General features: G+C 48.3%; 1 long non-coding RNA gene across 1 annotated transcript in view; it reads right to left on the reverse strand.

Annotated features, from left to right (window-relative positions):
- The window catches only part of 2610035D17Rik (RIKEN cDNA 2610035D17 gene), a 157,933-nt gene that overhangs the window by 20,215 nt on the left and 120,970 nt on the right, over window positions 1–16,748 (reverse strand). Inside the window, exon 2 of the long non-coding RNA NR_015556.2 lies at window positions 3,222–3,266. This is a non-coding gene — a long non-coding RNA (RIKEN cDNA 2610035D17 gene). The remainder of the gene's footprint in view (window positions 1–3,221; window positions 3,267–16,748) is intronic.

Raw genomic sequence — 16,748 nt, forward strand, 5'->3', positions numbered from 1 at the left:
AGAACGACCTTCTGCATCGGATGTGAACTGGGGCACTCTGAGCCTGCCTCTCCTTGCTGGCTGTTGTGGTATGATGGCTAACCCCATCCATTGCTACAGCTGTCAAGCCGCAGGATCTCTGAGGGAAGGAGCAAAGTGAGAGGAAGACACGGGGCTGCAAGACAAGGGCAGCCCTGAGAGATCTGAGGAGCCCCCGGCTCCGGTTGTTAGCTGCTCTGTGACCTGACAGTGTCCCTTTAGCACCTACCCCTGCTGGAACACGTTCAGAACAAGAGACGGAGGGCATTTATCCTCTCTCCTCTTCTTCATGTTCCCGTGGCCTTTGCTGACAGGCTTGCTGGTGTGTGGGGAGAGTGGTGGGTGAACTTCTTAGTAAGCCCAGACCCCAATGCCAGCAGTGACTCTACATTCAGCAGCTGTGGATGCTCCCAAGATCTGACCATGCCTTTCAGCTCACGACATTGCTGTCAGTCTGTTTATGACAGGACCACAGGAGGGAAATAGGCATATTCTACACCATTTATCACCACCAACGCCCCTCCCAGTTTAGAATCTCTCTTCCAGCCCCTGTACAGGGGTCTTGGGAGGGATAGTCAAATCCTAGCATATATCAGTCACTCAAAACCTCACCAGGGAAGCTCTGTTCCCTGAGGCCCTTTCTGGTCTGATACTTTTGTGTGGCAGCCCTCACTGAGTTCCTACCACATCCTCTCTGGGTATCAAATCCCCGCTCCTGCTTTGATCTTTTGCCGTCACTGTTCTGTCCCTTCTGTCCCAAGGGCTTTCCCCAAAAGCATGCAGGCCCCTCCTCCACCCCCTGCTTCAAGTTCCCATATCTCCCTTTAAGAAATGCTGCAACCTGGCCCTCACCCGCTCCTCCCAACTGCACTGAGCCGCATCTCCTTGCTCTATAGCGATCTGCAAAGTTGTCAGCTGCTTGTGTAGTATTTCGTTGTTCTCCTAGTTCACTGTGTATCACCTGCACTCTCCCTGTGAGAAGGCAGGCTGCATGAAAATGGGATCGACCCTGTCTTGTTCGTTTCTCTGACTAGGGTAGTCTCGGTGATGGTAGACTTCGGTGAGTATCTGCTGAACGGATGAACAGAAAACGGAGTTACAGCCATTCTGGCCCGGAGAGAAAGCTGCCTCGCATGGGATAGTCTGGCACTGGGTGAGGAGGAAGTCTGAAGGCTGATAAGGGCCAAGAGTGCCGTTTTCAGAAAGGCAGTACCCACAGTTTGCCTGGAAACCCCCCTCAAGTCACTTATTAACCATCCCTGACCCCAATATGCACACAGCCTTCCAGTTACCGAGCCCAGACAGCAGCCCAGATTTCAACAATAATCACTCAGTCCAAGGGCAACATCCCATCAGAGAGCCCAGCATCATCCAGCTACCTCTCTGTGTTCCATAGATCCCCAGACGAGAAGGGAAGGCAGGGAACGTTTGGAAATGGGATGAACAGACCCAGGAACAAGATGTCCTTCCACACCTACTGCCTAGATAGAGCCCAGTGAGGATTCAGAGGGGGACATCCTGAAGGGCTGGGTGAAGGAGCAGCCACCTCATGGGACATGCGTGGTTGTGAGCTTTATGAAGGTGACAGCCACAGATGATGCAGGAGGAAAGGGTGTGGGGATGCAGAGAGCAGAAAGGATCTCGCCTTGTGAGTGAGATGCAAATCAGGGGCACGAGGAGATGATGGGACAGGAGATGGTATGCCCAAGGAGACATGGAGGCCGGGACTATAAAGGGCGAGTTACAATGCTTTCTTAAAGGCATCAAGTGAGCACGGGATACTGCGTTTAAGGAAGAGGCTGAGGAAAGATGCAAACAGGATTATTTTAGGAGGACAGACTGAAACCCCCAAGTTAGGACACATCATGGGTACCCCAGCAGTGTCTTCAGTGGCTAAAGCCAGAGGGGTATCTGGGAAGAGAGAGGACAAGGCTTGGGGACAGACTCTGTGGTGTTGTCACGACTCTGCACACTAGTAGACCTTGGCTTTGCCCCATTTCGCTTGATTCCTGGTCTCCCAAAGAGCAGGGCTTAACATCACCATCTTACAGAGGAAACAGAAGCTCAGAAATTTATTCACCATCAAATCCAGAACTGTCAAAGCTGAAGCAAGAAAAAATATATATACTGCCACTTGTCAAATGTCCCATCTGTGCCAGGAACCAGGCAAAGTGTTACTCTGTGCTTCTCTCATGACCTGTCGGGTTCCAGCCCCATTCCTACCCCAGTACCCCATTCCTCAGACTCTTTAGAAGATGCGGGGATGGTCTGGTATCTCTAGGCAAACCTGCCCATATTCTGAGCTTCCCACTCAGGATTTATGGCCAGACCTGCTGTAACTACGGAGGATGGAAGACTCTAGACAGCTATGGGCAAAGCCAGCCCTTGGATAAAGGGAGCGGCCGTGGGTTCTACATTCAGCATTATTAGGACCAGACTTGGGTCCGCAGCTTTCCCGAAAACTCTGAGATCCTGTTTAATCCTGCGGGTAGTCTCTGCACTCCTGAAGGGCAGCAAGTGTGATCCACTTGTCGCCTACCTCCTGTGTGCACAGGCCTGGAGTCACCTGCCTGATGATTCTCCCCATGTTCTGCAAGGCTGTCCTTCAGTGAACTCTGTGAAGGAGCAAGAACGTGTTTGTGAGGGGGCCCTGGACCATACAGAACAGCAACAATATAGAGTCCTGACTTTGTCCCCAAACCCACACCATCTTAGGCTTGTAACTGCCTCAATTCCCTCAGGTGGCCTTTGAGCATAATGAGACCTATCTGCTAGAGCTGTGGGAGGTGTGAGCACTTATGTTGTCCTGGGTGACAATCCAGAGAGCACTGAGCACGGCCTTGCTGTATTTCCAATTGCCTAAACCAACTCCAACAGCAAAGTGCAAGGCCCTTGCTTGCTGCCTGCTGCCTGCTGCCTGCTGCCTGCTGCCTGCTGCCTGCTGCCTGCTGCCTGCTGCCTGCTGCCTGCTGCCTGCTGCCTGCTGCCTGCTGCCTGCTGCCTGCTGCCTGCTGCCTGCTGCCTGCTGCCTGCTGCCTGCTGCCTGCTGCCTGCTGCCTGCTACCTGCTGCCTGCTGCCTGCTGCCTGCTGCTCTGGCCTGACCCGAGAAGGTGTTAGAGATGCGTCTACAAAGGAACGCAACTCCACTCCTGAAAGTAAAGCAAACAGGAAGGGCACAGCTGTACTAAGAAAGACATCTTACCTTTCTCTTGCTCTTGTTCCATGCAGGCAGAAGCTCTGGTTTCACCTAGAACAATAAGGTGAGGGTTAATCTGGAAGCAGGGAGACCCTGAACATACCATCATACCATCATCAGGTTCACCGTGTGGTGGGAGTAAACCCTGAACGTCGGAGCTTAAGGGTTACAGCTATCACTCACTCACTCACTCATTCATTTGCAAAATAGGCTTTCATTATGTCACCCAAACAGGCCTTGAACTCACACACCTTGCACCTCAGCTTCCCAAGTGCCAAGATGATAAACACGAGCCACCTCATCTGGCTGGTGGTTGCTAATCATTCTCAACTATGCAAAGAAACCTAAGAGTTCAGAAGAAATCCACTCAACTGGGGTCGTGATAAATTCAAAACCACTTTCAGAGAAATATGTGGCCTACAAAAATAAAAACCTAATAAACTAAACCTACAATGAACTAAATATAACTAAGTACAAATGATCTTTATTCAAGGTATGAGTGATTGAGTTTGATAGCAAGATAACGGATGACTGAACACTGAACTGGCCTACTTTGAATGAAACCTTTCATATGTGCACATGTGTATATTCACGTGTGTTCATCCATGTGTTTGTGTCATATGCAGATGCACAGCTGTGTGTTTGTGTAAGTGTACATTTATATGTTGTATGCAGTTATCTACCGCTACTCCCAACTCCCAGCTATTTTTAAAATACAGATCTTGGGGATTAAACTCAGGTTCCCATGCTTTCAAGGCAAGCATTCTACCCAAGGAACTGGCTCCCTAGTCCTTGACTAAAAAAAAAATTTTTTTTTTTTACACAAAACTCCTTATCCCATTATTTCTTATGCTGAACTTACTATGTGTCTAAAATCATTCAATAGGACGGCACATCTGTACCATCGGGTTCCACACCTAGCCTCTACCACACTTCAGTAAACACAAGCTTATATACCACTAACTGCTATGCATTCTGCATTCCCCTGTGGGTAGCCAGAGTGTGAGTTAGTTCAGGTAATTCCTGACAAATGTGCAGGTATCAGCAGGGTTGCTGTTGTTGTTGCTGTTAAAACAGATATTTAATCTTTAAATCCGGCCTCTGTTCAATCTAATTCAGACACCAGGAAGAGTAGTATTTCAAACGGTGTTTAAAGATAATAGCCCCATTCTAAGCCTACCCATCATTAGGCTCAAAGAAACCACTCTAGACCCTTGGGTTGGCAAATGAAAACAGAGAGAAGACAGACAAGAGGGGAAAAGAATACAATTGGACTGGAAACAGAAAACTGGTAACCTTCAACACAAGGGAACGAATTGTTTGGGTGGCTGAGCGGACATTCACACATCACCACTGCAGGGTTCCTGAGTTCCTGAGGACAGGGCAGGGCTGCTCCTCTGTAGCCAACCCCAGAAGCCATAGGTCAGATCGGGGAGGGGGACCTCTTGCAGAACAGAGTTTCAAGGGCCTGCATCCCTCTATCACATCCTCCGTGAACTTACTCAAGGACCAGCCTTGGGCCTCAAATGCAATAGGCTCTGCATATTCAAGGGCCTGGGGATGCATGTGTGTATGTCTTTGTGGACATGTGTGTACAGGCGAGAGATCAAACTCAGGTGTCATGGGTCAGGAGTCACGCACCTTATTATTTGAGACAGTCTCTCTACAGGACCTGGAGCCCAGTAATTAGGTCAAGCCTGTTGAATAGTGAGCTTTTGAGAATCTGCCTGACTCTACCTTCCCAGCACTGGGTTTCTAAATGCTTTATAGATGGGTGATGGTGCTGGGGATTGCACTTGATCTATTATCTCAGCCTCCTGCAGTAGGGTCCCAACTATAGGGCAGAGCAAACTGCCATTTGCACCCAGAGTAGATCTATTATACCTGTAACCTCATTGGCTAACTGACAGGAATAGAAAACGCATTCCCAGGAAGTGAGCAGAACCGCAGGCTACCTTTTATCTAAGAACAGATCTGCCTGAGTTAGGGTTTTACTGCAGTGAACAGACACCATGACCAAAGCAAGTCGTATAAAGGACAACATTTAATTAGGGCTGGATTACAGGTTCAGAGGTTCAGTCCATTATCATCAAGGCAAGAGCATGGCAGCATCTAGGCAGGCATGGTGCAGGAGGAGCTGAGAGTTCTACATCTTCATCTGAAGGCTGCTAGTGGAAGACTGACTTCCAGGCAGCTAGGATGAGGGTCTTAAAGCCCACGCCCACGGTGATACACCTACTCCATCAAGGCCACACCTCCAAATAGTGCTGCTCCCTGGGCCAAGCATCTACAAACCATCACAAGATTCCCACTCCTATTTCCTGCAAAGTAACCCCATGTCCACCCATTCTCAGTGTATTATTAGGTAGAACATATGCCATGGACTCACTCAAGCTAGACCCCAGATGACTAGAGACGGTTTTAGTTTTGCCCCTCCCTCTGGTATAAATTGCTGAATTCATTTTTAACATAAGGCAATTTATAGTCCTCACTCTGCCCCATGAAGTCTCACTTTGGCCAATTTAGTGGGGGAAGGGAGAGAGAATAGTGGGTCAGAACCCTGGGCTGGAGTCTTCTTGAGGTTACACGGTTAGAGGGTGTCCTGGAGAGAGGAATGGTCCCCGTCCCCCTGGACTTCTGTAAAATCATACTGAGACCTAAACTATGCCAGTGGTCCTGACTGGCCTTCTGTGAGGCCTGGACACTACTAAAGGGAATCCATGGTACATAGGTAGTAACCTGAGAATCTACATTTAAAGTTATATCTTGTGTGTGTGTGTGTGTGTGTGTGTGTGTGTGTGTGTGTGTGTGTGTGTGTGTGTGTTCAGGTGCGTGTGTGCCATGATGTGTGTGCCCCAGCATGTTTACAGAGATTGGAGGTCAATTTCAAGCATTAGTCCTTACCTACTACTCCCATTGCCTACCTTCTATGGATACCAGGCTAGCTGACCCACAAGCTTTCAAGAATTCTCCACTCATAGTAGAGTGCTGGATTTCAGAGGCCTGCACTACTGCTTTTATATGGGTTCTGGGAATTTAAACTCAAGTCCCCACGTGTGTGTGACAAGTACTTTACCCACTGGGCAATCTCCATAGCTTAGAATCTCCATTATTAATGCATTCCCCGGGAGAACCCAAGGCTGGAGTCCTTGGTACACAGTGAATAAGTACCTTGAACTCAAAGACGCCCCCTTATATCCTCCCACATTCCCAGAAACTTAGGCAAGCCACCCACAACCTCTCGTCAGCTTCCCTTCTGGGGACTGTGTAAGGTATGCAGGAAATTTGGGCTCACAGCCCAAGAGACCCATCTCTAGGCAGCTGTATATCTCAAGAGATCTCTGCATTCCACTGAACATTTGCTTCACTGTGTTCTCTGAAGTGGCATGGCCCCCTGCTCCTTCCAGAGGGAAAGAGACAGAGACAGAGGTAGAGAGAGACAGAGAGTTAGAGAGAGATCAAGGAAAGGAGGGAGAGAAAGAAAGAGAGGTGTGGGGGGGGGAGCATGCCTGACTACCCAGGGAGACTGACTGTCCCTGGCACCAGGCTGGAATGCACCCTAGGAGCTCTGCTGGGCTTTGGATATACCTCCCACTATGCCAGCATGGTCCTTCCTGCCCCTTTATGCCAGCATGGTCCTTCCTGCCCCTTTCCGGAGGAAGACAATGGACAGGGCCTGGATGGAACGCCTTCAGCAGCAGCCCCAAAGAGCAACTTACACCTGATCAGACCTCATCAGGCCTCTCTTCTGCTGGCACCTTGCAGTTTCAACCCAGATCAGTTCCCTCACAGCCCCTTCGTAGACTTGAACCAAGTCTCACATGAATGTGATTTTTTTTTTACAATAAATAAGAAATATACCACTGGAGTGACTTTTACAAAACTGGTCAAGAAGCTCGCTGAAGGTCATGGCCCTGGGTCCCATTTCCAGAACCTCCCCCAAGGCCAACACATCCACCAGGCCACAGTTACTTTTATGAGCCCATGAGATGCTGTCATGTCTTCCCAAACCAGAGCAAGTGATGGTCCCAGTAATGATGGTCCCAGTAATGCCTAGGTAACGGGCCCAGCCTGGGTACTAATCATCTTTATACAATTGTAACCATAAGAGTTTAATATTAATACTTTGATGGTGGAAGGAAACTAGGAAACCATAAAAGCATGACTACCACCAGCTGGTGCTGAAACTATCTGCCTCTTCACACTCTCCATCCTCGGTGGGCTTTGCTGAGACACCCTGTTGAATGTCTCACTGCTGCTCCATAGAGGGATCTTTCAGGAAGATGCTCACTCCAGCCAGGAACCTGGCCCCTACCATGGCCTTGCATGGGGTTAGCACCCCCTCCTGTGGTTCCATTTAAAGCTTCCCTGTTTTATCATGGGCAAGTACCCCCGGGGGTAGAGTGGGCTTTGAACCCCAGGGTCTATCTGATCACAGACACCTCCGTAGCTCCCACCCCCACCCCCCACCCCAGCTGCAGGTGAGATGCTCAGGCCTGGTAAGAGGGACTTCCAAAGTCCAAACACAGGCAGGCACTCAGCCCCTGCAGCACAAACATCAAGCCTACATCACACACAGGCCTATAAAAGATAATTATACAATCTCATCTGGCAAATTAGTGCTCAGAACTCTCTAATTCTCACAATGAATCCGAGGGTTGGATCGGCAGGAAGAATTAACCTGGATCTTTACTGGGATTCGCCCCTGGGTCAGGATTAGGGTTCATTTATCTCTTTTATTTTCTTACGGAGGGACGGGAGAAAGGCCTCCTCTCTTGCCCGCCCTCCCCACACTGGCCAGGCCTGGCTTTCAGATGAGGCAGCTGCCTAGAGATCTTTCCCACGACCTGCCCAGCGCAGCCCCACTCAAATACAGCGGCAAGCTGAGGGAAGCAGGAATGGAAGAACGGATGCTTTTTTCCCAGCAAAGGTGCAGGATTTTTCACAGGGTAGAAACATTGGGGCATTTGAAAGGAGTGGATTAGTATACACTAACACAGCCCAAGGTCAGCAAAGGAGCTGGCCTTCCCAGGTAGCCCTTTATGTCCCACTTATCCCAATTCGCTCTGGACTGTCTACTTGGAGAGATCATACATGCACACATTTCTCTAGACACCACCACCATCACCACCAGGATAGGTCATTAATAGAAGTTTGTGCCCAGGTCCTTATTACATAGCTAAATTACCAAGGAATTAGTACCCAGATGTGGGGCATGTTGAGCCAAAGGGGTGACTATCCCTTCATCTTACAAAATACAAAAACAAGCATGTGTGTGTGTGTGTGTGTGTGTGTGTGTGTATTTCTGGGGGTCCCTCGTAGGAAAGATAATTTCTTTGTCAAACTCTTCAGCCAATCCAGATACAACATGCCCAAGAGCTTCAAAGGCAAGGCCTTGGTCAGGGAGAAAGAATTCACAGCTACACACTTACCAGGCTCTGTGCAAGACTGTTGGAATGCCAAGGTTGTGGTGTGTGCAGGCGCTGAGGTAATTTTCTCTAACCTTCACGTCTGCGAAGTCCACCCATGAAATTAGCTTCGTGTGCCTCTATCAGACCAGGTTGGCTAAAAGAACAGAAGGCCTTTCCAGGTCTAACCACACCTACTTAAAACATACATCCATTGGTACTGTGGTCTCGTGTGTGTGTGTGTGTGTGTGTGTGTGTGTGTGTGTGTGTGCGTGTGTGTGTGTTTCTAAGTTACAGCAATGAAAAGATGTTCTTGCATGTGCTTAGGCTGTGAGGAGTCATTCTAGGATTGAAGCAGAACCGTAGACTCCAATCCTGCAACACCGGAGGCAAGCGCGCATTCTCTCTGGAAGACACCACCACCACCTATTCTGAACCAATAAGGCCGTGGGGTCTTAGGAGGAGGGAGGCTGCCAGGCAGTGACATCAGCTTGTTCTAAAGTGCTGTCTGACATCTCAGGGCCTGAGTGGAGGGCAGGCAGGTGCACAAGGAGCCAGGAGAGGTGGCAAAGACACGGGGGATGCTGGACAAGTGGTCACCTCATCAAACTTGTCACACGTGCATGAGTCCTGGAGGCAAAGTCTTAACTTGACCACTACCTAGCTGTGCTAGCTTTGGTATCTTCTGGCTATCATTATCTCAATTAAAGCATGGGGTGTGAATGTTAACGATCCTGCTCCTGTAAGCCATCTACCATCATAATTTTCCTTCCTTCCTCCCTCCCTCCCTCCCTATCTCTCTTTCTGGCAGAACTGCAGATTGAACCCAAGGCCTCACGCATACTAGGCAAGAGCTCTACCACTAAGCTCCAGCCGGGCCCATCTATAATTGTGATTTTGTATTCAAAGATGTGAGATAGGATCATGCTTGTTCCTCTGTTGTAGTAAATTAAATATATTCAGTGCTTTCACATATTCCCTGGCCCATCCTGAGTAATTGATAAGTGCTCTCTGTTTCTATTTTCAAAAATGCACAGAATCATTTAAATGCTGGATGAGAAGGCAAACGGTCCCCATTGTCGTCCTTGGGTGTTAAACCAATGGGTGAATTGTCTTCTCATTTCTCTGTATCTAAAGTGTTTTGTGAAGAAAAATAAATCCTACTACGATATTAAAAATAATAAAAATGAAGTATGTGTTGCTCTAAACTGGAAATAAAACAGTAGATGTACCTTTAAAAAAAAAGGATAAAATATGGCTTCACAGATGGCTCAGAGGTTGGGAGCACTTGTTGCTCTTCCAGAGGACTTGGGTTCAATTCCCAGCACCCTCAAGGCAGCTCACAGCTGTCTGTAACTCCAGTTCCAGGGCATCTGACACCCTTACACAGATGTACATGCAGGCAAAATGACAATACAGATAAAATAAATGAACAAATGAATCATTAAAAATTAAAACAACAAAAAAAGGCATAAAATAGAAGTTGCAAGATGGCTAGACAAGTAACAAAACAGTATGAAGTCATAGTCAGGAAGCTGCACGCTCAAGTTCAGGTTTGAGTCAGATGTGAGCTATGGCAAGGGCTCCTTACTGTCAGGCCTGCGGCATGACCCAGAGAGAGCCGAGGGGACGGCCAGACCCAAGGGCGATACTACCTAGCATCTCAGAAGCAGGAGGGGACAGAGGCGGCCATCTCTAGTGAAATAAATAAGCGGTCTCTATTGGCTTGAACTGTGACCTTGACTGTGACTCCTAACCTAGCAAACAGCCCACAGGGTAGACCCAACCTGCTCCATGGCATTTTCTAAATTCCTGTGCCATGACAGAGAGTCCTGGCGATACCTGTGTTTCCATTCAGAAACTGGGAGCACATACTTCCCTGCGCCTGTCACAGAGCCCTGGCTGGGGGCAGAGAACATGTTCCCAGGCCAGCTGCAGAGACCTCACCAGGTCTGAGATGGAGAGCCAAGATCCCGAGTCCCCCATGTGGGAGATGATGATGAGGGGGCTCCCTTGGGACTCCAAGTCTGAAGCTCCGCCCCTCCATCACAAGGCAGGACTTTTCCCCTCCCCTTCCTCAAAGATGCCTTGAATCCCTGCTCCTGGTCTCTTTCCAGGAGGCAATCACCACACTCTCAAGTTCACCACACCCAAACTCATCATTGAATCCCGTTGTTCACAAGGCAGGTGGGCTCTCTGTTCGCTCTCATCATCGGACGGGAAGCCCTTTCCTGATACCAAACGAATCAGCCTCTCTGGTGATTTCCGCTGTTTCTCATGATACATCTTCTTTGCCCCCATGGCCATCCTAACAGTGTAGGCCCATGGTAACCTCAGAAATGGGTCATTTCTGTAATAATAATGCCATTTATTGAGTGTTTACTATGCCCTTGTAAGTACTGCTCAATTCCACTAACAATTCACTCCTTCCTTCCCCCTCTTCTTTCCTCACCACCTCTTCCCTTTTCTGAAAGGCTTTCACAGAGCCCAAGAGAGCCTCAAACTTACTATATGCCTAAGGATGGCCTTGAACTCTCGATCCTCCTGCTCCCACCTCCACAGTGCTGGGACTACAGGTGTGCCACCAAGCCCAATGTATGCAGTGTTGGGAATCTAACTCTGGTCTTCATACATACTAGGTGAGTCCTCTTCTAAACTTACTAAAGTGGGGTGCATATTCCCACCCCCTCCCCTATTCTGCTGTGCCATTTCTGGGCTTGTTCATTACCCTCCCATTCATTAGCTCAATTTCTCTGCTGGAAAAACCTAAGACCTTAGCACCCCAGTATCACAGCACTTGCCATTTCCTCTGTCTGAAATATTTAACACCCAAAGGCTCCCTCCCTTCCCAGGGCCTTCCTCAGAGAGGTCCTCCATGATGACCTCCCCACCCCCACTCCCCAGGCCACCCAAGCAGTGTAACCTCTCATGTTCTTCACTGTACTTTAGCTAAACTCTAATGACCACACATGTTGTGACAGTTTGTCAAATATGCTTGGCTCAGGGAGTGGCACTATTTGGAGGTGTGGCCCTGATGGAGTAGGTGCGTCACTGGGGGTGTGGGCTTTAAGACCCTAATCCTAGCTGCCTGGAAGTCAGTATTCTGCTAGCAGCCTTCAGATAAAGATGTAGAACTCTCAGCTCTGCCTGCATCATGCCTGCCTGGATGCTGCCATGCTCCCACCTTGATGATAATGGACTGAACCCCTGAACCTGTAAGCCAGCCCCAATTAAATGTTGTCCTTTATGAGACTTGTATTGGTCATGGTGTCTGTTCACAGCAGTAAAACCCTAAGACACTTGTTGCTTCAATTTTAGTTTGTGTCTCTTTGTCCCTGAAGCTTTGAAATCCTGGGCTATAAACAGCTTTGTTGTTTTTTTACTCCCCACCCCCACCCCCACCCCCTGTTGTAAAAAGCACCTGGAACTGGCCTTTCTATGGTTGAACATGGACGGATGAGAGTCCCAGCGTGAAAGAGCCGGTGAGTTAGTCTCAGAAGTGCTCTGAGTTTGTCAGGGTTACTTGGCTGGTGAGAGATATTGTCACTAGAATCCTCAGTCTCCAATACAGAGGTGTGTGTGGTCTGTCACTGCTGTAGCCATCCCTCACTGAGACTCCCTGACTGTCCCCTTGCCTGTTCTAGAACTTTCTGTGTAGTCTTCCCAGTGTATCTGTCAAAAGCTAAGCCCTGCTCTGCTAAGCCCTGCTCAGCAGTTGTCATGGTCCCCTACTGACCTTCTGTAACTCCTCTCTCTAGCCTTCTTTGTAGGGCTTCCCTTATAGCACAGCTTTTGGACTGTGTACTGTGACCTACTCAGGGCCATGTGACTGGACAGAGGTTGCCAAAGATGGGTCAGCGATCATAGATCTCTGAACATGAAATGACCATGAATTGATTCAAAGGATCAAGCGTGGAATGGGTCTGTTCCTGACAGCGCTCACCCCTGTTGCCTTACACAGCTCTACCGCAGCCCATAGCTGCCACACCACATCACACCCACAGATGCTGCCAAAGCAGCCTGGCTCAGACTCCAGACAGCTGGATGCCATGCAAACCGTCTACCTGCAAAGTTTCCTTCTCTTATAGCGACATAATGGTTTGACCATGGAAGAAGAAGGTGGTTTTGGTTTTTTCATTTTTTGATTTCTTTCTTTTTTTTTTCCTGTTATCATTTCTCAGCATGACAGTACCAAATGAGTGTATCTTTGGATTGTACTATGCTAAAAATGTTTGATTTTTTTGAATGCACTATTTGAGCATCATTAAAGAAAAAAAAAAAAACCATATGGGCTGGAGAAGTGACTCAGTGGTTAAGAACACTGGCTGCTTTGCCAGAGGACCAGGGTTCAATTCCCAGCAACCACATAGCAGTTCACAACTGTCTGTAACTTTGTTCCAGGGGCTCTGACACCCTCACACAGACAAGCATGCAGGCAAATCACCAGTGCATGTAATATGAGAATAAAAGAGTCATTTTTTTTAAAAAAGAAAGAAAAAAATGTTAAATGAGTTTTGACCTGAGATCAGGCCAGAACTTCCAGTAATTATTTTTAAATGGCCCTAAACAGACTTCTGATACCGTGTACTACAACCTACAAAGGAGTATTCTCAGGGCTTATGGTTATAAAGTCAAAGCATCCATCAATTCTGAAAACACTGAAGATATCCTACATCCCGTGGTATTAAGTACTCAGCCAAGACTTATTTCTTTTTTTTTTTTTTAATATTTATTTCATGTATATGAGTACACTGTCACTGTCTTCAGACACACCAGAAGAGGTCATTGGATCCCATTACAGATGGTTGTGAGCCACCATGTGGTTGCTGGGAACTGAACTCGGGACCTTTGAAAGAGCAGCCAGTGCTCTTAACCACTGAGCCATCTCTCTCCAGCCCCAAGACTCACTTCTTCACATAAACATCAACCAACACATTCAGATCCCTACCCCCTTTTCCCTCTGTCTTAGTCAGGGTTTCTATCCCTGCACAAACATCATGACCAAGAAGCAAGTTGGGGAGGAAAGGGTTTATTCGGCTTACACTTCCACACTGCTGTTCATCACCAAGGAAGTCAGGACTGGAACTCAAGCAGGTCAGGAAGCAGGAGCTGATGCAGAGGCCACGGAGGGATGTTCTTTACTGGCTTCCTTCCTCTGGCTTGCTCAGCCTGCTCTCTTATAGAACCAAGACTACCAGCCCAGAGATGGTCCCACCTACAAGGGGCCTTTCCCCCTTGATCACTAATTGAGAAAATGCCTTACAGTTGGATCTCATGGAGGCATTTCCTCAACTGAAGCTCCTTTCTTTGTGATAACTCCAGCTGTGTCAAGTTGACACAAAACTAGCCAGTACACCCTCCTTTAATAAAGGATAAAATTATATGTATACTAAAGAATTTTAAAAACTAAATCTCTTTATGATTTGTGGTCAACAAGCATTTGATCTGTATACCAGGCAAAACTTCACAGTTTCTAAGGCACAATGAGGCCACAGTGGAGGAACTTTAGGAAGCCCTGATCTGTTAAGTATCTTCACCCATCATTGCTTCCCCAAACTTGTAGGACCTTCTCTGCTCTGTGTGGCCCTCTGCTCTTTAACCTACCAAGCCTGTCTCCCCAGCCACTGCCAGAATCCCAGTACTTCCCACAGGTGCTCTACATTTGGTATAAGCTTAAGACAATGGGGTAGGTTTCCTGTCCCCTCTCTTTCTCCGGAGACCTGGAGGCTGTTAGGGTGGGATACTGGCCTCACAGAGATCTAGAGCTCAGCAGCACACGGCCATCACTCAGGAAGAGCACCAGCAGTGTACCGAGTTCCATGGCCAGCATCATGTAGACGACCTCAGAGACAGCAGCGCCCTTTCTCCTTTCAGGCCGGTCTTGCTGCTTCTAGTGACCCATGCATTTGTCCCACGTCACATTTCTCCCTGTCTGCCTTCATCCACAGTCACAAACTTTGGCCTGACTTTGCTCTCTCAACTAGTACTTCCTTGAACAGCTTTGAACAGGAGGGTCATGACAGAGACCAACATTCTGTGAGAAAGATTGGAGGAAGAGGAGGAGGAAGAGGAAGAGGAGGAAGAGGAAGGGGAAACACAACCACACAATATTTTCTCTTTTCTGGGTCCTGAGACACAACCACTGGTGCAGTACCTGTACCCAGCAACTATACAGAGTCCCATGTCCCTGGGCAGGCTTGTTATGTCACTGTGGCTGCGGACTGCTCCCAGTTCCCTGAAGGCCATGAACCACAGAAGGTATCACAGGTCCAGGTCCACCAGCCTGGTGCCAAGATGGAGCCCCCGTGTCTGGGTTTCACCACGTTCAAATGGAAAATAAAACATTCGACTCAAAAACACTTTCCAGTGATATTTTAAGGAAAAATGAGATCACAGAAAACCAGGGAGGTATATTTAAACAGTGTGACCCAGAGCAACACTGGGGAAAAAATCCCCGAGAGGCTCATTCGTGACGTGGGGCGAAAAAAAGCATGAGCCGACTCTAATCCCCACAAACCCTTGGCAGTAAAGACCCTTCTGCTGGCTCGAAGCTCTTAGGGATGCTACAGGAACCCATGCTGTCTTAGACAGAACCCATCATCTCTGATCAACATAAACTATGGCTCCCCAAGGTCCCCCACAGCGACCAATGGTCCCCTAGCAAGCCAGATCAACATCTGCCTCCACCAGAGATACCCAAGCCTTGCTCTCAGAGCTATGAATAGTTACTCAGTTAACTCAGAGTATTAATTTAAAGACGTTCAGCCAGGCAAGTTCTTGTGCTTTTATAAAGTCATCTGGGTAATGGCCTTTTCCATGTCGCAAGCTTTCCCGGTGACTGACGGGCTGACATTTCGAGTTGCTGTGTTTTAATCAAGGAGGGAGAACCGCTGACACGGATCGGATCCCTGGTGCTTTTTTCAAGTGTCTTGATTTACTGATTGGTAAAATCTGACTTAAAAATGATACAGTGAGGCAGAGGACAGAGGTAGGTCCCTGGGTTGGGGTCCAGATGGGAGGAGAGAGAGAGAGAGAGAGAGAGAGAGAGAGAGAGAGACAGAGACAGAGAGAGACAGAGACAGAGACAGAGACAGAGACAGAGACAGAGAGAAGGCCATGGGCTTTCTGCCATATCTGTAATCCCACTATGTTCCTGAAACCCAAGTGGCCTCCCAACCATTTCTCCAGGTCCATCATGTGCCCAACAGACAAGCTCCCATACTGATGTCCGGTGTGGTCAGTGACCTCAAGAGTCAGGGTCAACGTCGATGAAAGCCCCCACGGCTCTCAGGTTTACTCATGTTTGGTTTTGTTGTGAGAAGTTCTAACTATTTAGTCCAGGCTGGCCTTGAACTCACGATCAGCCCACTTGAGCATCCCAAGTGCTGGGATGACAAACATACACCACCACACCTAGGTCTCAGACTCATTATAAAAAAGAGCAAACCGGGGTCTGCACTAGGAGTCTGGATCCCGCCTCTGATGTTTGGAATCCTGAGCAGTTAGTTCCTTTTGCACCTTTGCCAATGTAATTCCAAAGCACTTCCTTTTCCTCGTCCATCAGAAATGTCCACACTCAAGATAGTAAGTGACATGTCATCTCTGCAGAGGAAGTGGGCTACAGCTGACAGGTCAGGGCTTGTCCTAAGGTTGAACTTCCTCACCAGATGCTCTGTCCCTGATGGTACCCAGGGACTGGGAGATGAAGATGGCCAGCCATAAGGAGGTCCGGGGTTTGCATGTACATACCATTACCACCCTGCACATAGTATGACCACTCTGCAACCCACCAGTCCAATTAGCACAGCTAGCAGAAGCCATGCATCCCTCTGGGGGAAGGGGTTTTTCTTAATCTATCATAAAGGTGAAGGTCTGGGGTATATCTTAGTAGTTTGAGCGATAGCTGCATTTGCCTAGCAGATATGAAGCTCATAGCAGTTACTGAAAGGGAAGAACAGAGAGGGAGAGAGGGAGGGAGGGAGGGAGGGAGGGAGGGAGGGAGGGAGGGAGGGAGGTGGGAGAGGAGAGAGATAAAGAAACCACAAAGCCGTAAGGCAGTCTTAAAATGACACCAAACAAGGTATAGGCATGTAAAACCTGTATCTAAAATCAACTCCACACCACA

This window comes from Mus musculus, chromosome 11 (genome assembly GCF_000001635.26).
Source record: "Mus musculus strain C57BL/6J chromosome 11, GRCm38.p6 C57BL/6J".
Classification (NCBI taxonomy): domain Eukaryota; kingdom Metazoa; phylum Chordata; class Mammalia; order Rodentia; family Muridae; genus Mus; species Mus musculus.